Source organism: Rhagoletis pomonella, unplaced genomic scaffold (genome assembly GCF_013731165.1).
Source record: "Rhagoletis pomonella isolate Grant_MI unplaced genomic scaffold, Rhpom_1.0 Rhpom_scaffold_00007, whole genome shotgun sequence".
NCBI lineage: Eukaryota > Metazoa > Arthropoda > Insecta > Diptera > Tephritidae > Rhagoletis > Rhagoletis pomonella.
The window spans coordinates 37,729,420-37,754,597 of record NW_023458561.1 but is presented as its reverse complement, the minus strand read 5'-3'; the positions used below and the strand labels follow the sequence as shown (position 1 = coordinate 37,754,597).

The 25,178-nt window shown below is 34.3% G+C and overlaps 1 protein-coding gene across 12 annotated transcripts in view; it reads right to left on the bottom strand.

Moving 5' to 3' along the window:
* LOC118742725 (mucin-5AC) overlaps nucleotides 1-24,159 on the bottom strand; it is an 80,549-nt gene extending 56,390 nt beyond the window's left edge. For 9 of the 12 annotated variants that reach the window (XM_036475010.1, XM_036475015.1, XM_036475017.1 and 6 more), the window contains exons 1-2: nucleotides 24,063-24,159; nucleotides 17,032-17,507 (exon numbers count right to left, since the gene is read on the bottom strand). The gene's annotated coding sequence lies outside the window, so the exon portion shown is untranslated. The remainder of the gene's footprint in view (nucleotides 1-17,031; nucleotides 17,508-24,062) is intronic. The other 3 variants (XM_036475011.1, XM_036475012.1, XM_036475014.1) reach the window with 3 other exon arrangements.
* Nucleotides 24,160-25,178: the final 1,019 nt, after the last annotated feature.

Sequence of the window (25,178 nt, the reverse complement as noted above, 5' to 3'; positions counted from 1 at the left end):
TCCAATTAAGTAAGAGCAACTATCAGAACATTTGTCGAAAAAAATTTGCTTTCATACCACTCTCGAAATATTTTGACTAAAAGAAGGAGCATTATTAAAAGTAGTAAATCAGGGTTTTTACACACTTCTAGAGACAAATTTTTCGACGTATTTTCCAAATGTGCCTTCAATTAAGGTGTTTTTGAAATAAAAATTACGCTCAAGATTGCCGAATATTTTATCTTTAAAAGTTAGTTTATTCTGAAAGCACACCTCTTTCTAAGGTATCAAATTATTCGCAATTGTTTGTAGAATACAATACATACTTAAAAAGTTCTTAAAATTAAATGCTTCAAAAACTATACGCGATAAACCGAAAATTTTGAAAATTGTGAAATGTGGAGCTACAGACTTTGAGTTACTTGCCATTTCGTTATTTTTTAATGCACACTTTTCTTACCTACTACATATGAAGTGTAGACATAAGTACTAATTGCACATAAAATTTCAAATCAGTATATGGTGTGCTTCAAAAGTTATGACATAATTAATTTTTCACCTCTTAAAAATTACATAAAAAATTCACGTGTTTTCATTATTTTTTTTATTGAAACACCTATAATTCAAAGGTATGCAGCAAATTGATCCACATTTTTTTTCGAGGCTTTGAGTATACGTAAATGAATTATATCCAAAAGCAACCAGCTTGATATAGTTTCCAACAGTGAAAATAAAGCTAATCAACACCAAGGTTACCTGTTTTTTAGATTTGCCCATATACATTTGGCAATAAAATTGTTTTTTTTAAATAGTTATTTTTTTAAATAGTTCTAAAATAACCACAATACTTCCTTGGATAGAGTTTACTTTCCCAAAGTTTTGTGGCTGTGAAAAAGAAAAGGTGGGCGTTTTTCCCAAAACCGCCATCATGTGCTAAAGAATAATATTGTCTTAAACTCACAATAATTTACTTAATAATTACTTACTAGATGTTCAAGCAAAAGCTCTTAATGATCGAGAATCGCTTAAAATGATATAGGCTGCATTTCTTTATTGATTCTGAACATTTGGAATAAACTTTTTTGTTTACTTATTCTTTAGAACATTCCTGATGATATCGAGCCCTAATCGCCAAAATAACGTAAGCGACATTTTTTTCAAAATTTTCTTTTTGATGCAGAATTATTCCTAGAACATCTAGATGCATTTCTGCATCAAAAAGAAAATTTTGAAAAAAATGTCGCTTACGATATTTTGGCGGTTAGGGCTCGATATGTTAACGTATTGTTCAAACGCATTCTGTTTATTTCCGGCTGTGAAATGGGATTATCCGGAATGTATAAAGAAACGCAGCCGTAACAAAATGAAAAAGTGAAGAAATTAAATCTTCACTGACATCGAATTTTTCCAATTTCATAGAACCAGAATTGGCCCCCTCCCCTGGTTCCTATTAGCAAAGTTCTTTTCGTTTATCCTGCCACATTTTAGCATGCGAACATACATATGTATGTGTGTTAATAATTTTTTAATATTGAAAAATTTGTTTTGGCAGAGTGAAACTTCATTAAAAGAATAAACAGCAAAGCAACGTCACGCAAGCTTCAACAATAGCAAATGCAGCAACAGTCGTATGCTGCTCTATTTAAGTATAATATCTATCTTCACTTTGCTAATCGTATGCTTGCATTTCTTGATTATCTTTGTGGAAAACGCTTTCATATTGCCGCAATGAAGGCAATATCTTGTATTTTATCGCTGAACTGAATCTCCGATTCCGAAGAAGTGCGAGTCACTAAAGCAATGTGTAAGCATTGTGCCGAAAATCGCGCTGAATGTAAAATCTCAGCTGTCAGAGCAGAGAAGAAATATTAAAGTCAAAACAAAAGCGAGAGAAAAATTAAATAAACGAAAACTTGCATTTTTAAAATTGAAGAAGATAATGGACCCAATAAGTGGAAATATTATTCTATTACGATTGTGGCGCAGACAAAGATGATGGAGTGTGTTGTAGTTAGTTTATGTATATATATGAATACATGTTAATACTAACATTTCTTATATTTAAGGTGGACTATGGTGGTCAAAAGAAGGAATCTGCGAGATGTACAAAATACATTTGAGATAAGCGGGGAGCGTTTTATAGAACTATATAGACTTCCAAAATCGATTTTCAACGATACCCTAGCCAAGCTGTCACCGGTTTTCCGGGGCTCGAGACGAAATACTGCTATTCCTGTACATATTAAAATGCTGTCCGCTTTCAGATTTTTTGCGACAGGAAGCTATCAACGCTCCATAGGACAAGACTTTTTGTCCTGTTTATCGCAAACGACTGTCAGTCGATGTGTTGGGGAAGTCACCTCCGTTTTTAATACTGTTCAGGCTGCTTACGTGCGATTTCCAAATGAGACGGAGGAATCAACGGTAAAAGCGGAGATCTACCAAAAATATGGTTTTCCCGGTGTAATTGGATTAATGGATAGAAGTCACATAAAATTATATTACCTAAAGGAAATTTGGAAAGTGCATTTTAAAAGTAAATCTAAATCAATTACAAATATCTGCAGGTGGTCATTCAGTAAATTTATTACTTATTTGCAACTCGAAATATCAAATATGCTATGCCAATGCCAAGTTTCTAGGTACGTCACATGTGGCCTACGTTTGGCCGCGTTCGGCAATTCAAAGCTATCTCAAAGCGAAGTTTGCAAGAGGTCATCGTAATTTCTGGTTGCTAGGAGATAGTGAATTTTCCCTCCAGTCATGGTTAATGATTCCAATCCCTCATCCAGCAAATGAGGCAGTAGAAAAATATAATGTTGCACATAAGAAGACGCGTTTTATAGTTGAGCGCTGCTCAGGAGTTTTAAAAGGTCGTTTTCGATGTACATACATCTCGTCAGAGGACTTTGTGCTATGAAGCAGAGAAGGCTGGGAAAATAATAAACGCTTGTATTGTGGTCCACAATATTCTAATAAAAGCCAATGTTCCAGTAACTGAGATAATTGAAACAAATGATGAGTTAGACGAATCCAACGAAAATTTATTAATTCCTCAAAATGCTTTACAAACACAAGCATGAAATACCAGACAACAAATAATTCAGACGTATTTCAATTAGACTTAGCTTAGAATAAAATCCATTTCTTTTGATTGCATTTTTCTTAATTTTAAATCTAATTGCTTATTTCTAAAAATGTCTTCGGCTCTAAAATTTTCTAGATTGAGCCTTTGCTTCTCTTTTTATAAAGTTAAATTTTCCTGCATTATTTTAACTTTTTTTCTCTACCATCAGAAACTTTTCTTCAAATCCTGTCATTGTTTTTGATTTTTTTTTTTGTTGGAGTTTGAAGTGGAAGTTTGCACATCTTGTCTTGGACATCTTCTATCCATTCGTTTGCTTGTGGGATCGCTTCCGATGTCATTGAGAGGTCGTCCAGTATTTCTTCTTCGGTGCGCTAAAATAAGGGAATGGGATGACATTTTTTGTACGAATTTCAATTTAATAAATATAGAAATATGTACATATATACAAAATTATGTAATTTGCTGTATGAACTTACTTCGGTTACGGTAAGCAACTCGCACACACTTTCTTCCCCACTAACAAGAACCGGCGACATTAGCTGCAGTACCCTCCTCTGATGCTTGTTTTATTCCTCGGCAAACCATTTACGAAACCATACGAAAACTCACCGAATAAAATTCTGTTAGATTATTTGAGGCGAAGTGTACACAATTTTGGCAGTTAAAACTCATTATCACACTTGCTGAATTGCAAAATGCCAGTGTGCACAATTTTCAGTGTAGACTAAAAACTCACAGTTACAGTATCCAGCCCCCGTATTTTTTCGGAATCTATTAAAAGTAATCGAGATATAATGCTGACTACACACGGGGTAACCGTTGAAGCAACGTGTTGAGGCAACCTGAATTTCTTGTTTAATATACACGAGGCCAGCATTACGGTAACCTCAGTAGTATGTGCTCTATTATGAAATGAACATTCAGAAGAAAATTTTGTTTTCTACAAAAACAACTTTTCGGCTCACTTGTTTTCAACGAACTAAGCCAGCCAATAAAATCAATCCACAATGATATACACCAGGCAACCGATTCGGCAACTAACACAAAATATCAAAATAATTTGATTTCCGGGCGAAGGTTGCGTCAACACGAATTCTCAGAATTCGGTTCAAAAACGACCTATCTCAAACGAAAATGCATTGAAAATGTCCTGAGATATGGCGTTTTTTGAATCGGCAGCTGAGATAGGGCGTTCTTCAACCAAATTCTGAGATAGGGCGTTTTCAATAAAATTCTGAATTCTTCAATCAAATTCGTGAAAAAAAAAATTTGAGATTGGGCGTTTTCGAACTGGCTGCCGAGGTAGGTCGATCTTCCACTCAGCCATCGATATGTTTCTTCAAAAAAAAATGTATTGGGAGAAATATATTAAGCTGACTTTTTTTCTTAGTGCAGAGTAGTTACAAAACTTAAAAAAAAACTAGAATTTTTAAGTTGGCAATTTCTTCAAACTTGATAAACACTGAAACTAATTTATTGATGTAGTACTTGTTTTTAAATTCTATTGGACCTTTAGGGAGTAATCTTTCGATCTTTGTACAAAGATGGATTTCGAAAGAAAATGAGTTAGGGCCTTTTTATATCAAGGTAACCATATATACATACATACGTACTTACATATATGTATGAATATGTAAGTGCATATGTTTCTGTTAAAATTTGCTTAATACTTTTTTAACTATGTGGTGGGATCGATAAAATTTTTATTTTGATTTTTTTTTTAATAATTTTATGACAGGTTGTAATTCTAATAAAAACATTTTTGATTAATTTTTCGCGAGCAAGTTTTAGTTAGTAACCATAACCACCTAAAATTCTTGCACTACATACTTATAAAATAAATATCACAACGCAAACAACTTTATTTCGCTTCATTTGCCATTTGTTAACCATTAGCTCACCATCAAATTTGCAGTGGTTACACCACCAAAAACTGGGGGAAAAAATGCTAAAAAAGTACAAATTACCGAATAATTGGGCACTTACATGCTTACATACACCAACACCTACATATATGTATATGTATGTATATGTGCATACCAATGTACTTGTACGAATTTCGCATAAGTGCATGCAGCTGTGAAAATAGCTGTGTCTGCAACAATTTGCCCTTCAAAATACTCCAAAGCAGCAGGAAACATACAACGACGCTTGTGAAAAGTAAACTTTTCTCTGAATGGAAACAAAAAACAGAGCAAAACATTCAAATGAAAGCTCTGCTGCCAAATGACCAATGTCAAAATACTTAAAAGCGAAAATCGACGACTTGAAACAAAAAAATCCCACTCAAGCAAATACATACGTACATACATACATATGTAGGTATATATGTATATGCATATAAATAAGTAATAGCTAAATAAATGCTTACCAACCCTGCGATGCAAAACGAAAAACGTAAAAATGAGAAGTAAAGTGCTTACATCCAACGGAAATACATAAAACACATACATAAAAAACTAAGTTGCAGCAGCAGCCGCAGCAGTAACGAGAAAATGAGTTCAATCACACTAAGCTGGCAGTAACAACAACAAGAAATGCGCACAACCGCCACTAAATTAGCAGCGACCAGCTAGTGTTCAAAGCAAACCAAAGTCGCGTTTATCAGTGTAACAAAATAAATCATTGTTGAAAGTGAAAGCACTTAGAAAGGTTGCATAGGCCTTAAGCGTTTTGCTTCTTCTATTTTTTTTTCTTCTTGTTTTACATCATACCAACTGCTGTTATTATTTAGTTTTTACTGCCCGCTGAACTACCGTTTACCGTTTTTCATTTTGATAGTCACTTGAGTGTAAATTTTCAACAGTCAATTAAATTGATTTTCTGATAATTGGTTCAAAATGTATACAACGGTAATTGAGGCAAATATTCTTTAGATTTTCTTCGCGCGGTGATTTGTAACTGCGCGCCTTATTTTCCACTGGCATTATTTACCAATGAGAACTTCTAATTGGTCAGAGATTGCAAGTGTCCGCCAAGCTCGACGGACGGTGCGGCTTTAACTCAAAATGCGACCAAAATTCGAAGCTTTAAACAAGTTATTCGGGGTCGCTAATAACAGAATTGCAAAATTTCAAAATGGCGGCTCCAATATGGCATCTGGTCATGCGAGAAAATGTAAAAGTTCTTCCGCTTTCCAGAACTTTATAATTTCAGAAAATTTAGTAATTATAAAAAATGTGCGATAACATCAAACATTTTTGAAATCGTCTAAAAATTTTTTTTTATTAAAGTTAAAAAAATACATCCCTTGTCATAACAATAAGCGCATAACATATTGACAAGTTTTAACAATTTATTTTTTTGTTATTTGATTTCAGTTAATTTTTATAGAAATACAGTTTATTCTTTAACAAAGACCGAATAAATCCAAGTTTCAAACTTTGTGCAATATTTAAAAAAAATTCAACAAACATTCATAAAAAGTTCGAACCTTTTAGTTAGATTTCTTAGAAAGACTTTCAATAAGCATTTTTGTAGCCCACTCAATTTTACTAAAGTGTACATTTTAACTAGCTATCGTTGATTTTTTAAAAGTTTTTTTTTGACAGTGCCATTCATTTTCTTCCATACGAAGTATGTTCGATGATTTCTTATAGCGTTAAAATGAGCAACACATTCAAACACAAAAAAAAAAAAATGTTAAGTTCTAGCTTCTTTAAACTTGCATTATCATACTAAAAATAAGTGGGCTACAAAACCACACACTCAATATCTTTCTATACTTATAAATTTTTGGTCAAGCTAAAAAGTATGATAGAAGCATACAGGTGAAGCTAATAAAAGGGTATTACAAAATACATTAAAATTCCAATGGCAGATTTTGGCAGCTAAATTTTTTCTTGTTCAGTATCTAAGACTTTTCTTAGCAACCTCCAATAGGTTTAACGGCAGTTTTCGACAGCAAGTTATTACTGTTTGATTTAACAATTCAAATTTTAATTAATTAATTATGTATGTATTTATTAATTAATTAATTAAAATTTGTTAAAAAAAAACAAAAAAACAACCAACTGTTGATATTCACAAAATTTTTTACGTATTTTACTAACTTTCAGACATACATACATACTAAATTCCATTTGGTTTTGTTGGTTGTTAGTCAAACTTTTCCCTTTGTATCTACAAAAAAGTGGTACTTTTTCACATTTAGGATTTCACCCTAAACATACCTCATACATACAGCAACGAAAGGGCTAACGATTTGGACCAGAGCAACTTTTTCTTCGAATCTGAAGCCAATATAAATTGAACACTTAAATAGGGCCATTTTCTGAAGTAACATTTAACTTTAAAGCTCACTTTATATTTAAAGGTTGGATAAAAAATAAAGTTATGTCTAAAGTTAAGCATTTTTATCAAGGAATGAAACCGATTCCAAATAACGTTCCGGTTTGGGTTTCGGTTTTGCCAAGTGTTTCAGTTTCGGTTTTGGTTTCGTTCTTCAAAATTTATTTCGGTTTTGGTTTCGGTTTCGTTCCGGTTTCGGTTTTTCACAGAAATTTTGTTGATATTATTTAAATCACAATGTCTTAAACGTTGAGGAAAGAAAATCGAAAATTACAGTTCACTGATAATATCAACACTAGGTTCTTTCGCTAACAATCCGGACCGGATTTGGTAATTAGAGAATAAGAGAAACATTTTCTTTCAAAAATGGAACAAAGTTCAGAAGTACGGAAACGCAAAACCCCACATTTCGTGCCCACAAGTCGAGAAACAGCTGATTCACGTTGTTCTTGTTTTTGTCACTTATACCATGTTCTGACCGACATCGGAAACATGTTTTCGTTGCTAAAACTGGTTTTCGACCTAAAACTTGCGTTTTCGTCCATATAAAACCTGTTAAACGAAAACCAGTTTTCGCTGAAAACTACTTGAAAACTCACTTTCCACTCGTTCAATCGGTGTCTTAAGTAGTTTTTTTCGGTTATTTATCGAAGTGGAAGTCATATTTTATCATCTTTAATACGCCATTTCGGATTTATTGTTAACTGCCTGGCCAAAGCAAAATAAGAATGAAAGTTAAAGGTTGTAAATGAAAAGAAAATGAAGGAAAAATGTTTTGGTTGTCGGTCAGAACATGGTATTAAATGCAAACACTTGGAAATTGAATTTTGGTTTCACAAATTTGATTTTAAGTACATAGATTGAAAATACATCAACAGGCCATTCACTTTTCCTTAAAAGCTCCAAGTAAATGCAGGCAACATGTAAACACAATACAGCTGATATGCACTTTGACACTTTATCCATTTTTACTCGGAGAAAATTTCGGGCTGTTTCGGGCAGGAAGAAGAATACACTTACGATCGAATACGCTCGAATTTTCGCTCTCTATTACCCATTTTGTTGAGTACAGGCATGAAATCTGGGCTATTTTGGGCACACGCGGGATCTCGCATTGCGTACGGGAAAGAAACTACTTAAATATAATTAATCGATTATCGATTCACAACAACAAAGTCATCAGCAGATTTTTGCGAAAAGTTACCTTGCCATACTTATTTACTACTTAACAAGAATTTTAACAAAATGTTGCTGATTTTGGTTAAATAAATCATTTATTTCAAAGAAATTTGTATTTATTATTTTTGTAAATTTCTGGAAACCGATTGAAACCTGTTATTGAAATGGTTTCGGTATCGTTCCTTTTCAGGTCAAGATAACGGTTACGGTTTCGGTTTCGGTTTTGAAAAACGAAACGGTTTTAAACGGTTACGGTTTCGGTTTGGGTTTCGGTTTCATTCCTTGATTTTTATTATCGCTTTATGACTATGTATGTATTTATGTTCATTGGTTGTAAACCATTTTAAACCCGGTAGTAAAATGCTTCACTTTAGACACAATCATAAATTTTAATGCAACCTTTATATTTATAAAGTACTTGGTGGATATCGCGTACAATGTGTAAGTATTTACTTGTTTGCAAAAATCGTCAAACTGCAACTGAAAATAAGGTCTGCCCTGCCACAGCGGCCTGTGATTTTTGGAAGCTTCATCGAGAATTTGTTTTTAAACAGAAAAATCAAAAACAAGAAAACAACGAGCTTTCTCATTACTTAGAGTCCCCTTTTTCAAATAGTTTGCATTCATGTGGAGACCAACCTCGATCTAGCACCCACCCAGATTTACTAGATCAAATTGTTTTCTCGAGAAAACAAGTTTTAAGGATTCAAAAATCTCAGTGTAGCGGCCAATTTTTTCTCCAAATTTTGAAAAGTTATCGTTTTTTTTTTGGCCTATCTTTGTTGGAAATAGCATACAACGCAGATATAGACCAAAAAAACTATAAATTTTGAAAATTTTTAGAAAAAAGTTTGAGTTATATTAGAAAGGAAAAAGATGTCGCTTCATTTCTCTTGGATCAAAACGAGTATTCATTCGATAACGAATGCCGTAATTCTAGCTCAGTAAAAAGCACGTATCTATGTATGAAAATATTTTTCTGTTTTTTGCCATTTTATAAGATAGAGAAAATAACTACAACACGTTTTACCGTTTGGACTGCTGTCAAGATTAAATATAGCACATAAAAAATAAACCCCTATATTTGGACTTTCCTTTCATTTTAGCACATCGGAAACAACACAACAGATATAAAGAAACTTTGCTATACAAAAATTTCAAAGAAGCAGACAACATAAGTAAATATGTATGTACATAACGCAAGGTGCCAAAAGTGTTGATTATTTATAACGAAATAGAAAGTGTTGCCAAAAGCGGCTTTAATAATAAAATTTGTTTGCATTTCGGATCTAAACTTCCATCTCCCCCCAGCTTCAATAATGAGGTGCCCGGTATAAAATGAGACGTTGCTAATAAATCTAGTTTTTTCTCAGCTACGATTGGAAGTGGAAAAAATAAATAAAAGACATAATATTTGTGTTTTCTTGGATAGTCCAGCTCAGTATCACGATCATTTCTTACGGAAACTGTCTGGATCATTCTTATTGGGTTTGGCCGCACTAATTTTATACGAATAGCACTATGAAAACGACATTATAAAAATGAACTAACTAAATGGGGAAAAGTATATTTAACGAAATAAAAGCCGTTTTTTACACGCATATACAAAAGAATCATCGACAATTTCCATTTCAAAGCAAGAAATTTTGATTTTATCGACAACTATTCATAAGCGCACATTATGTTTGTCGCTTAGAGCTTCGTGCAATTTTTAAGCGCAGATATGTATGCGTGTAAAACAAAAAAACACGCCTGCTATTCACTTAAACAAATATTTAACCTAAAGGCAATTTATTTGAAGCAAGTTAAAAGAAGCAATGGTAGAATATATAGGTACGTTCCCTAACTCGCAAGAAGTCGCAAGAATTTACCCGAAGAAATTTTGCTGGTAAAAGCTGGTAAAGTGTCAGTCCATCGACTGTTCAAACGATTTGAAAGTTGAATAAGCAAAAACATAAGTACATCTGCATTTTCACCTTATAAACTATATCATAGCGAAGAAATATCAAGTTTTGAAAGTATTTTTGTTAATTCGCTTGTGTATTTGCGTATAATTTAGCAGATCGCCAAATGATAAAAAACTGATATGTAAACAAAAAATGGCGCCCGCGGTGTATTTAATAGTTTTGCCAGTTTTTATCGGTGTTTATATTTGAGATCTAAAAATTGTACAAAATTGATGACAAAAGGTGCAACTTTTTAAACTTAATTGTACTTTTTACCATTTCCGTGAATACCATTACCTGAAGTTTGTTCCTTACCAAAAAGAAAAATCTTTTTTTTTTTTGTCTCTGCAATGTTTTCATTGTGCTCTTCATGTACTGCTTCAGTTGGTGTAGACTTAACTTATACAAATAATTTATTTCACATTACAAAAATTCAAAAAATAAAAGTAAAAAACGGTTTTCATCCATATAAAACAAATTGCATTCGTTATATAGAAGAAAGGGCGCAACAACGTCAACAAAAATATCCAAAAATAAACGGTATTTTTTAGATACTTCAAACTTGCACCTTATAATACTAGAATGAATGTTCCACAAAATATTTTACCAAAGATTTTAAGATTTTTTTACAAATTCTGAATAAGAAATGTGAAATTTTAATGAAAATTTGAAATTTTAATTTATGTGCATAATTTTTGTCAAACAGTGAGCTACACTTTTTTTAAAAAATAAAATAAGTAACCCAAACCGGGTGTCCGTATCATTGTGTTGCGGCTTGTATATTCAAAGATGAAGACAATAACGATAAAAAAAATAATACAGTAAATAGCTCCGTGAATGAAAATAAATCACATAAAATGAGATGACTAGATTAAAAAAAAAAAACAAATAAAAAATTTCCTCTGTCGATGATGAAAAATTGCTATCACTATACCGCTCATAGATATGTCACTTTACTTAAATATAAAGGGATTAAGAATCAAGTGCTGGCAGAGATTTGAGCATTGGATACAAAAAGTATTTTTGATGTTGTGAGTTTTGCACTTTATCAGGATCATATCGTTGTTGTTGCATTTGCGTGCAAATTTTTTATCCGGATCCCAATCATAGCCCAAGAAAACACAGTTAATGGTATATATTGCATATGCCAATATAAGTACATACGTACGTATAAGATTGTCCATATCGATTTCATCTATTTATGTTTGCTCGAAAAAGGTTTTTTTTTTATTTTATTAACAATTGGACGGAAATTAGCATGTGTTTAAATATGTGATACCCAGAAAAATATGTATTTGTGTAAGTATTGCTTTCAACAAACAAATTATTTATATGGTTCCATTATGCGTACATATGTACATTAGAATACATTAAAGTAGTTCAACTTACACCCCCTAGTTGAAAATATTTTTGCAAAAGCGATTTCGAAAAAATTAAGATTTTTTGGCCCTTTTGCATTTTCAGTTATATCTTCGGTGCTTGCAGTCGGTTCTTGACGTTCTTGTACACCGTTTTAGTACTTACCCACCAGATCTCAGTTCTTATCACCCTAGCGTACCACCCTAATATCAGTAAATTAAAGCTCACCAAAAATCATTAAACTTTTGTTAAGGAAGTGCATATTTTGATTATTCCAGTGGAACTATTTAAAAAATGTAGGTATTTATTTTCGAATGTAGGGGTCACTGAAAAAAAAAGTAAAAAGCAGACCCCTAGGTTCGGGAAAAAAAAATTTCAAAATTGCCTTGCAAACATTTTCTAGACTTAGGGGTGTACGACGAACTTATTTATTTGCTTGCAAGAAGGTATGATTTTTTAATTTATTGTAGGTATGTCCATACATTTATATGTATTTGTTGCTCACATACGCATTTATGGTATGATATGAGTGTCTCTTTTAAATGAGAATGAGAAAGGGATAAAACTCATAAAATTTGTTACATATACAAACGTATTTATATGCATGCATTCACAAGTATACCGTTTTTCTCTGTGTGTTTTTTATTGTTGTTTTTTTTTGGAGTGTGTAAAAACCAGTTTACAAAATTACTTTTGCTTTCGCAGAAGGCCACTACCCTGCAAGAACAGTGACCATCATTTGACAAATCATTTGACTGGCAAGGCTGATAGATATTTCTGTCACTGGCTACCTACAAGTTTCTATCACATTCTAAAGGGCAGTGTGAAAAATCTGATGTAAACATTTGTGTACATATGATCTTCCGTCTTCCTCCAACTTATGGCCTTATATATTGGTCTCTTTTTAACCAACGCAAAATTTGCAAATGTGTTAGTAAGATAAATGAGAATGTGTAAGTTTCCATCACACAATTCTTGTAGGGTAACCGGTGAAAATTTTCGCAGCCTTCATCTGCTGTACATAATTTTTTGTATTCCTATTTTTCTTTTTATTTTATATCTGACTCGCTTTTTTGAAATCAGCAGAAGGAAGCTTGGTATATGACTCACTGGCGACATAAAAAAAAAAACAATCGAATACGGATCTGCGAGTGTATCACTAAATGTATCATAGACCCATTAAACTGTATGCAAGCTTGAATTAGGTACACACCTTTTGTACGAATAGTGCAATTTAAGCTACTCATGTACGGTTTTACCGCTGTTATGCAATCATATTGAAGTCAACTCTTTTGAGTCATTGGCGATTGCAAAACTAAAGACTTTGGACACGAACCTCCATGCAATGAATAACTGCAAATGGTTGACTTGTAGTGGTAAGGGCAATATATCACAATCAAATGTCTAAATGCGGCAAATCGAAATAGCGAAGGAAAGAAAACATAAAAAATTACCTTCTCTGTTTAAAAAAAAAAAAGTGTGAAGTGTTATTCGTTCGGCTGGCTATTTGTTTAACAACAGCGCTCATGTCCATAGATGTTTTGTTAATTTCGTGTTTCATATTTTCTCTTTTTTTCAATACATAAAACTTAAGAATAACTAAATTTTATAAATATGGAAATGTGGGTATGATTTCTATTTTCGCGTATTCAGTTCCTAGTTTATAAACGGAACAAATGAAATGAAATAAATTTTACAAGCGTGTTTTATGGTGATTCATCAAAAGAAGAAGGTTACGAATAGATGAATTTTGAAGGACAGAGACAATAAGAATTCCATAAGTAATTTTTATTTTCCAAAATCCCTGAAGTTGGAGCAAATTTCTTTTACGGCTTTTCAAGTTTATTTTGAAGGTTAATTTGTTTTTGTCACTGTGGCTAACTCTGAAAATTTTTTTCATAGAGTTAAAAACTTCAACTGTTAGCTATACCATTTGATGTCTGAGTTGTGTTTTGCATTATTTCTACATATATTTGTACTTGTATGTATGTACTTTAGGCCATACCACCTTACAAGCAAACAAAGCCGTATACCCCTGAATCTAAATATTTTTAAGACCGAAGCTATGGGTACGGTGATCAGAGTTCTGTGGGCAAAAATGAGGACATTTCTAAGCATCAAATCAAAACATCCAATTGTGTTTTTAGAATAAAAATACATAGTATCGTTTAATAGAGTTTAAGGCAAAACAAAGAGAAAGGAACTTGAAAAATTATCGCAAAATTTTATACATATCGACACCTGAATGAAAGATCGACTTATCTCGGCAGCCAGTTCGAAAAGGCCCTATCTCAGAAAACCATGCCATATTTATTTCAGAAATGTATTGCAAAAACACCCTTTCTCCAAATTCGGATCAAAATTGCCCTATCTCAGCTGAAAATATATTGAAAATGTGCTGAGATAGGGCATTTTTGAATCGGCAGCTGAGATAGTGCATTTTTGAGCTGAATTCTGAGATAGTGTGTTCTTCAGCCGAATTCTGAAATAGGGTGTTCTTGAAAAGTTTTCTGAGATTAAGAGCTTTTTCGAACTGGCTGCCGAGACTGGTGGATCTTCCACTCAGTTATCAATATGTTAGTTAATATTTTTCATATCAAGTTTGTATCGTTTCATTATAAAAAAAAAAAATATATATAAAAATCTAAAAGAAAATTAAGGCAATAATGATAGAAACATAACCAAAGATCATAAAAAATAGGGATGTTTATGGATGGGTATATTTACGGCTCCCTTATATTCTATGTACTTTGAGATAACGAAGTACTGTCACGTCCGAATGATGGTTTTTGGGCTAGAGTACACGGAGACTTCTATTAAATGAATAAAGAAAGCACTGAAAATCTGGACTTAAGCGGTAGAAATATGAAAAAGTAGGACGCGTCCCGACTTTTAAAAAATATTCAGCGGGACACCTTTCCCAAAATCAGTACTGTCCCGCCAAAATCGGTAATAATGGTCACCGGTAACGATCTACAACGACAGAAAAAATTCACCAGGGAAAAAGGTGTGTTTTGTTTGTTTGCCTTGGAAGCAAAAAAAATGGCTAAGAGGGTTAAGAACTTTTAATTTTTATCAATTCTCTCGTTGTTTTTACTTTTATTTTTAATTTTTTACTTTTTTTGGTCGTGGAACGGGATCAGTCTAAGCGCAGTTATCACAGTGATGAGTTAACTCATATTCGGCAGTAAGCTTTCAATTTTTGTTTTGAAAATTAATAGTTAACTTCCGAATGTGAAATCTTACCAAATGCGTTGGAATAATTAAATTTTCTTTCTTTTTGCTAATTAATCTAATTTTAAGTTTTTCATTAAAATTAGGAAAAATCTAAATATGCACAAGTCATAAAACCAAAATTGGCTTAATTAAGCAAAGCAACAACCTTACGAAAATAAACGCGTACAAACACACAGTTGAGGATTTATAAAGTTTGTCGGGTGTATGCATGTGTAAATTTGAAATTCTAAATCCGGCATAGCAACGATTTTTCGCGCAGATTTAAATTTCACCGTCTGACGTCTTTCGAACGAAGCACAGTGGTACAGTTCCATATATATAAATTTTTTTTTTTTTAATTTAAATTAATTTTCCGTATGCACAATTTATGGTCATGAATTAAGAAAACAACGAAAAGTAGCCATGATCGATTTATTTTAAAGCGTACCCCCCATGCAAACTAACCTATAAAACGCCTTAGAAATGCTATCAAAAATGGAAATTTGACTCCGAAATTTTCTCCATATGTTTGTAATAATATTATAATTGAACGACAAAAAAAGGGTCTGGGTTCAAGCCCAGTTTCCAAACAACATCACAGCTCAGTGGTTAGCGCATAGCTCACATAATCGTACAATAAGCTCAATAACAATATTGGAAAAAATAAAAGTTTTTTTCTAACTGATAGCTATCGCCCCTCGGCAGGCAATGGCAAACCTCCAAGTGTATTCTGCCATGAAAAATACATGATAAAATACTGAAAACAAATGGAAAAAATAATAGGTGAACAAAATTAACAAATTTCATCCGCTAACTGTATTAACATGGGGTTTCTGGTAATTCTCGCATTTTAAATTATAGCTTAGCTTCCATTCGAGCTGACAAGCTGTTATGAGAAATACTGCGAATCAAAAATGTTTACACAAAACCCTTTTCAACCTGTCAAACAGCCATTTTACGCACAATAATTGCACACAGTTTAAGACTTAACGAGTTTAAGGGAATCCCCTGATTGTGTAAGCGCCAATCTATTACCTTATATATAAATAGGCAACCATAATCATATTTTCCTTACACCCCTTTTACGGCTAAACTATACTTATTAGGTATAAACAATTATATATCATTAGAAAGGTATTTTGATGCTGGTGCACACAAAATTTCTCAAATTTGTAATTAGTTAAGACTCATACAAGGAAGAAGGTAAAGTTGAGTATGTAGAAGAAGAGAGGGATAAAGGCAGAGATTAAAATAAAAGTAAAGAAACCAAAACATAAAGACAAAGACGAAGGTAAATTTCAATACTCAATATAATAGAAAAGGTGTGGGTGAATATTTAGATAAAGAAAAGAAAAAAACGGCAGGGACAAAGATAGACAAAAAAAGAGTAAACTGAAAAGATAAGAATTGAAAAAGAATATGTTATGTTGCATTGTATTCTCATGTGTTGTATTGTATTGTGTTGTGTTGTGTTGTGTTGTGTTGTGTTGTGTTGTGTTGTGTTGTGTTGTGTTGTGTTGTGTTGTGTTGTGTTGTGTTGTGTTGTGTTGTGTTGTGGTGTGTTGTGTTGTGTTGTGTTGTGTTGTGTTGTGTTGTGTTGTGTTGTGTTGTGTTGTGTTATATTCTTTTTTGTTGTTTAACGCATTTCAACTTAATTCACTTCAATCAACTCAACTAAACTCAACTCGGCTCAGCTCAGCCGACGTCGTCTCCCTTAATTTAAAAGGTTGAATTTAAATCGCTGGGCGAACACTATTATTCCAATATATGTGTTACTTATGTATGTACATGTAATAAATAAAATAAAAGATCTGAAGACCTATACAAATTTTATTTATTTCCTCTTGTACACCACTGTGCGCCGCACTCTTGGTTATCCATGCTTAAATGAATAGCCTAAGTAAGTCTCGTCATTGCAACGACGGACGGCTGGCTGCTAAGCTTTCTATTATTTATGTAGCGTGAAAAACTCACCTTCACTTTATAGGCGCGTCTCGTTACAGCAACGGCAACAGCGGTAGCGGCGGTAAATATCAGCCTAACTAATCCACATACGCGCAGACGAACTACGCTTGCAGCAAATGCCAAAGGAATAGGCTGCAAGTTGTACAGCAGCAACAAGCGAAGAAAGAAGTTTATTAACAGCAAACAACGTTCAAGTCAATGAATAACACAAATGCATGCTCATCTGCTTTGGAGTACAACTACAATACGAACGTTTTCGAAAAAAACGCAGTGAGATTAGCTGGTGATTTAAGCACGCACAATCACATACATACATACATAGTATGTATGAAGGTAAATGTTCGATGTATTTATGTAGTTAAACAATTTTTCACGCAAAGATTTTAAATACTTTTCACTTGAGTACAAAACTCTGAAGAAAACTTAAGACTTAATTTAGTTAGCATTGGCTTTTGTTTTTAATTGGAAAAAAACACAGCATAAATCTGGATATGAAATGTCAAAATCACAATATGTATTTTAGAGCACTTTCAAAAAATGCATGTATGCATGTAGGTACATATGTATGTATGTATATACTTAGCTAGTTTATTGTCAGTCGGAGACAATGTGGCATCATACGCTTAGGTTATCTCGTTAGTCTTACAACATATTGCCACATGCCACCGATTTACCCACTTTTCATCTATTACACGCAGCAGCAATTATTTAAAATGCAGACACCCATACTTACTTCCATACTACATACATACATACATACATACATATGTATATACCAACATAAAGGAAGCTTAGCCCGCCATTGCAGTTTTACAGTTGCCGAGGAAAATGGCACACAGAAATAGCACAAGTAACAGTTTTCCAGCTGCACATTTTTTGGAACGCAGCTGAATGTCATGTGTAGCACCACCAACACACCAAAATATACATACAAATGTACATATACGATCGTAATAAGTTGCAAATACAAATAAATTGTATTTAGATACAAGAACAACAAGTGGCCAGTTAGTTGCATAAAAAGAAGTAAACAAAAATTTCTGGTTGTTGCTATTTTACTGTTCTGTACAATTGCATAGTATACTTTTTATTAAGTTTTTTGTTGCTATTGGAGCAGGCATTGCTGCTTATATTCTCTACATTTACGTATGTATGTACGTATGTACTATGTACATAGGTAAATGAAAAACTTGCATGACTCTGACGATTTGGCGAGTTTGTCATTCTGCCGTTGACTGGTCGGTCGTTTACATTAGCTGTCATTCCTGTTTCATTTCACCTGAGTGTCCGGTTAGCATTTCTGCTTACTCCCAATGCCATACAAGTGTACCAAACCACTCTTACAAAGTTTGTATGTATGTATATATAAAAAGACTTGGCATGCAAGTTATTGGCGCTCTTAGAAGTGTGTTCCCGATTTCAACATAGTACTTATAATAAGAATATATGTATGTGTTCAGATGGAGCTCATGAACATACCGTGTACAATGGTATTTGGATGGTCAATGTTAAGTCAAGATAACAGAATGAAAGTTATTGCTATTGAAAAAATATAAATGTACCATTGTTGAAATAAGATTGAACGCGATTGATTTGCAAATTTTTTTTTTCCAAAAAAACTAAACATACGTACAAATAGAGAATAGTGATCACGTGAGTGAAGGCGCTAGCCTCTACATATTCCTAGAGAATATGACATCTCATTTTCCAAATCGCTCTCTAGCAAAGTCAGAGAATTCTTTTCACAGCCTGCTCTATGGTTATATATGGCTCGATTTCGAGAACTACTTCGTCGGACATAGGCGCATTGCTCCTGTTATGCATTTACATACCATATGTATGTACATATATGCCAGTCATTGTGGATTGGTGAGCGATTGTCTTCTTGATATGTCACTTCACTGGCGATGGTAACCACGAGCCTGTCCAGAGTTAGATTCGCCAATCCTAGCAGGGCCCTTTTCTTGTGAACGGAATGATTTGCACATCATCCAAGCCCCGTTTAATATTGTCGCAGATGGTTCTGTCAAACTTCCTTCTGGCAATGATGACTATGTCATCCGCATAAACTTGGTAACGGATAACATTGTCAGATAGAAGGTTAAGTAGTTCGTATGCATTTTGATGTTGTTGAATAAATGGCTATTAACGAGACGCCGAAACAGTTTTGACAGAAATGCACTGATAGGTTGTCTGCCATTTGAATGTCGTGCTAAATTGATATCGCAGTTTTGGTTAAGTGATTGTGATGCTACTTGAGCGAGATATTTTTCCGTTCCTTCTGTTTCCCGCGTTTTATTAAAGAAACCTTCAAGTTTGGAGATGTCCACAATGTCGAGATCAGACAAGATTCGGTTAGTTTAGGTTGGGCGGCAATCCCCTGTAGGACTCACGTATGCTCAGGGTCCTTTGTAATGGCGAATTGGGTTTAAAAATTAAATGTAGATATCTTGACCAAGGATCGTACGTGAAACACTCTAGGAAGCCTTTACTCCCACTTGGAAAACACAGCAGTAGGCAGGAAGACAGAAAATGAAAGATACATACATACATATATTTAACTGTTCTTAGTAAGCACCACCACTAACTTGTATATCAAGTGTTTATACATCCGGGTAACAGGGGAAGTACTCTTTGCCCCCCGAGCAGCGCTCAATAATAACGCCTAGCACTACGCTGATCAATTAAGATTGAGGGCTTCGATCTCTTCTCAATGATTATTGGTCATATATGCTTAGTAACTCAATGCGTGGGTTCCCTTGCTGCTCCGGCGTTTTCCAATTCAATGAATGCTGACTTGAGACAGCGTTTGCATGAAATTAGGAGCACGGTCAGAAATTATTTAGCTTACCATTACATTCTTGCCAGCTGGCCAGTGTTCGAATATTTCACAGTATCTTGGCAAGCAAATTTAAGGTGGCCATTACATACCGTAAATATTGGTTTCAGACTCCCAACTCAATAGGGGTCTTCATCAAATGTGATGAACTGTTGATAAACTTCAAAAAATTATAAATTTATCACTTTGATACTTGAACTGCCAAACTTTGCGTGGACATCTATTTCATCAAAGTTTATCACTTGATCAAACGATTTTGGTGGATAAACGTATAAATTTCAGCACAATTCAACCCTGACAGACTGCCAGGTGGTCGATTTTGCTACGAACACCTAAAAAGCAAATGAGCACAATGGATGAGGTAAGAATGCGGATAAACTGATAAATTTAAGCAATTTATACCTTTACCACTTTAGATGAAGACCCCTAATATATTTACTAATATAAATCATTTTTGTGATCAACAATTTCACCGTTGGTTTAACTGAGTTATCAAACAATCAAAACAACAGCCACGCATTCATTCAACAGCCATCAACTCTGATGGCCAAATTACCGGTTGGAATGCCGCGATTGCCAGCGGCAGCAACAAGACTGTAGTCAACTGAACCTGAAGTAGCCAGAAAAAGCTAAGTGTTGAATTGCAGTAAGAATCAAGTTTCGATGCGCATACGTACTTATTGCTGATGGCTTTTCGATAGAAGTGTCCCAATTTTGTCAGAAATTTCGACGAAATTGCAGTGGCATTTGTTTTGGAATAAGCACAGCAAATAAACATTTATTGTAACAGATCAATAAACACCGGTGGGCTCTGTCATCTTACTACGCCTACCACTTAAAAAAAAATAGTAGCAATTCCTTTTTGGTGGTGTGTCGATGGTGTGTTTTGAAACGAATTTCTGTCGTCCTTTGCCAAATTTGTTTTGGAGAAAAACCGATTTCGGCGTTGTGTCAACTCCGCTGCCATTTTTCGTTCTCCGTTTAGATTAGCAGGGACCTATCCGAGCCGTTGCAGTTCAAACGGGGATTTAGGCATGGCCACTCAGTCTCATCAGACTTTCTATCTGATGTTGAAAAGCATAATAAGAGCTGTCCATGTGAATCCCAGCAGCACAATATTTAGCAAAACCACATTACTGTTAATACCAGTGTCAGCAACGCAGCATTTTTGCAGCCTAGAAAAATTAGCGAAAGAGATTGGGGTAGCGTTGAACGAGGGCAAGCGAGGGACACAAGTAACTGTTGGTATTACCTCGGATCCATCAGAAACACTACCAAAAAAGTTAGCCTGGAGATAAAGCGAAGAATAACTCTTGCCAACAGCCAATACCACGCCACCCAAGTCCCTTAACATGCCCACACTTTTATATGGCACAGAAGTGTGCACAATGTTGGACAAAGATGAGAAGGCTCTGGGAAGTTTCAAGAGTTAATCTACATTAGATCTGTGACCTTAATCGCGGTGGGCGGCGGGTACCGAAGGAGGTGGAATGACGAAGTGGACGAGTTTTTTGACATCATGGACATAGTTAAACGTATAAAAAAAAAACGCTCCAGTGTAAAGATCTTTCGACTCGGTACCTATGGATGGACAAGGAAAGCAAGAGCGCTCAAGAACAAAATGGATAGATCAAGTGTTGAAGTTTTCAGTTCTCGGACTGGACTACAGGCTGGACTGGAATACTTAAAGCCAAGTAAAACTCTATAAAGTATCGCAAATCTCCGGAAAGGTCCTCAAACTCTCCCGGTAATGTCCGAACAGACCGAAAAAATTCGAAAATTTCAAGGTCTCAAAAAATTCGAAATGAATGATTTCATTATTTCTTTGTGGAAAATAATTAATTTTGAACGGTTAGCGCTTAATTGTTTTTTTTTTGTTTTAGTTTTTGAGCACCGAAATTCTCCAAAGTAAGCTATCAAACAATGACAGGGGGCGTTAATCGCAACGTCGACGCAGCTTAATATTCATATACGAAAATTGTACCTATGTATATACATATGTATTTGTTAATTACCGCTGTGCAACCTCATTTAGCTCTGGCGTACCCAATTGCTATCAACAAACAAAACAAACCAAACAATTGTAGCCCAAGAACACACACACACACATACATTTGTACGTTTTCGCACTATAATTATCATTCTGAATTGTATTGCAAGCAAATATGCAATTCAATTAAGACACAATGCTACACTTTTATTTTTCTTGTACGATTTTCCATGGCGACTTTTCACATTTCAATGTTTTGCATTTATTTTTCTATTGTTTTGCAAAGTCTTTGCCATTAGCTACATACATACATATGTACGTATACTTTTTTTGCTTATTGCAAATTTTCCACTTTTTCCACAATTTCTATATTTTTTCTGTAATTCATCATTTTTTCTTCGATATTTTTTTACATACATACATGCATATGAATGTACATATATCAGCAGAATCAAGTGAAGTTTTACGCGCACATGCGTTCATAACGCGCACTCACGAATGCACACATGCACGTATGCTTATTGGCAGCATACAGCGGCGAGAAAATAAATAGGGACGCAGGATTTTAACAAGTTTTGACTATTTTTCTTTCCTTAATTTAATGTTTATTATTTTTTTAAGTATACGTAGTATATAACAAAAAACCATATAAGTCCGAATTTCAAAGTTTGTACAATAATTAGGAAAATCCGACAAAGTTACATCAATATTTCAAACTTTTCAATCAGAACTTTTAGAAAAATTTGGCCACTTAAATTTTAGTACGATAAAGTGCAATTTTGAACTAGCTAGGACTAACCGTTGATTTTAGGCATTTTTTTTTTGCTGCCGGTGTCACACATTTTCTCTCATAGAAAGTATATTCAACAATGTTGTTATGTTAAAATTGAATGTACTACAAAGCTGCACTCCCAGGATTTTTTGTAATTCTTAATTAATAATTCGTCAATTAACGTGGCCTAAGTCGAGATAGGCGCTTTAAAGAAACATTGCATTGGGTTTCCAGACTACTAGCCATAGGTGTAGTTCAATGGTAAAAATATAAAAATTTTCAAAGGAAACTGATTATTTTTTAATTCAAAGTCAAACCTTCTAAAGTCACTTAAGCTACTTTAATTGACAGGCACAGATTTGTTGAAATTCGTCGAATTTTTGTAAATCTAGTACAAAGTTTGAAATTTTGACTCAAACGATCTTTGTTAGATAGATAAAGTAAAAAAAAACAAGTGTACCAGGTACTCATAAACATTTGTGTCAACATCTGTGTGCAGAAATGGTTCCAAAAAATACCAGAAATGGGGCCGTACTAGACTCGAGAAGGTCCCGACAGCTGACTAATTTTTTTTTTTCATTTGTACTATTTACTTTTGAACTCGTCTTGGTTTAAGCGAGACGTCTTTTTACACATACAGCGAGCAAAGTTGTTTACACCTCAAAAATAATAAAAATTAAACAAACGAAAGAAAAATAGCAAAAAGTTGTTAAAATGTCGCCTCCCTATTTGTTTGCCCGCCACCGTACCTACATACATATACAAAGATTCACGCAAAAGTGAGCGAATGCTGACGAAAAAGAAAGTTTTTTACGCCAACTTTGCGGTCATATCTGCCACTGCGCTGCGTATCTGTCTGTCTGTTTGTCAGACACACCGTATTTGTAACTACATATGCGGGCATGTGTGCGCGTTGGAGTACGCGAAGACAAAGTGTGTAAGTTATATGTTTCTTTCACAAAACTCACTAAAACTCAACGCCGTTGTTTTTGTTTTAAATATCTTTATCAACGAATTCCATATGCCACCACGCTTTTCGAGTAAACTTTTTAAAAAATTTACATAATTTAAACATCTTTAGATACTTATGTACATACATACATAACTATAAACTTGTTTCTTTTTGAGAAATTCACTCATTTTGAAATCCACAAGACGCGGTGCTTTTCACCTGTCTTCAGCGCCTCTTTAATAGTATCATATCACATTCGATCAAATACATAAATATGCATACATATGTACATACTTGTTGGTTAACTTGCTTCTATGCATTAGTACAAGTATTGTAGTTGTTGCTGTTGTTATTTTTGCTTGTATTGCCACAAGTCACACGCGACATACTACGTTCACCGAATATTTAAAAATAATTTCAAAAGTAATTTTTAATTTTCGTACTTTAATTTCACATTGCACCACTTTATCTCACTTCATTTAGTTACCTTTTTTCTCTTTTCCTTCGGCTCAGTTTTTGTCCCGCACTTGCCACTTACCAATGCTGGCTTTAAACAAACGTCTTAACTCAAGCACGATCCGACTTTAACTGATCACTCAAATTAGTTGCCTAACAGAGCAGGTCGAACCACAAGAAAGTGTGGTGAATACCGGCGTCAAGGTAAAGCCAATAACCAAGAAATGAGCAACAACAACAACTCATATTACATTGTTACAAACAAGACATGGCTAAAAAGTAAAACAGAAAAGAAAAAAATAAATGAAAAAGGTTTTAAAAGCTTTCAATGCTCTGGTGTAATTCGTCTTCTGTATTGGTTATTTTGCAAATATGAGAAAAACTCAATTCTACGGACGTAAGACGATCCCTCATAGTAGATAAAAATAAGTAAAAAAATTCCCTTTGTGCTTGCGTTATTTTATAATGTCACCGAAGTTAAGCTTAACGCTACTTGTCATTTTTTTAAATTACTTTTTAGTAGTTTTTTTTTTCTTTAACTATCGAGCCTCACTTCTCCGCACATAGTTGTTGGTCTACAATAAACCTTTCCAATATCTAAATCAACAAAACGACATATGCGAGCAGTAGAACCACATTTTCCGTTCACTAAGTACCGCCGCCGAAGAAGTAGTCGGATTTCAGCGAGCCCGAAAGAACAACTGCTACGTTGGGGAGTGTCAGGAAGCTGCAGAGAAAAAAGATGCGGCCTACAGGGCCACGCTGCGATCGGGCGCAAAGCGAGCTATGTGAGACCGCTATAGAGAACTAAAGAGGGAAGCGAGACGTATTTATCGCAATAAGAAGAGAGAGGCCGAAATACGTGGGTGCGAAGAGCTTGAAATGCTGTCCGATAAGAAAAACGCCAAAAAATTTTACCACATAGTTAGGCGACTTACGGAAGGTCTTAAGACCAGGGCGAACTCTTGTAAGAACAACAATGGCGACATAGTGACTGATGTCCAGAACGTACTTAAATTATAGAGGGGACACTTTTTCACCCTACTCAATGGTAACAGCACTGGAGCTGTCCACCACCTGCGTATGATAAGGTACGAATAGCAATAGCGCGCTTAAAAAAAGCAAAGCTGCTGGAGGTGACAGCCTG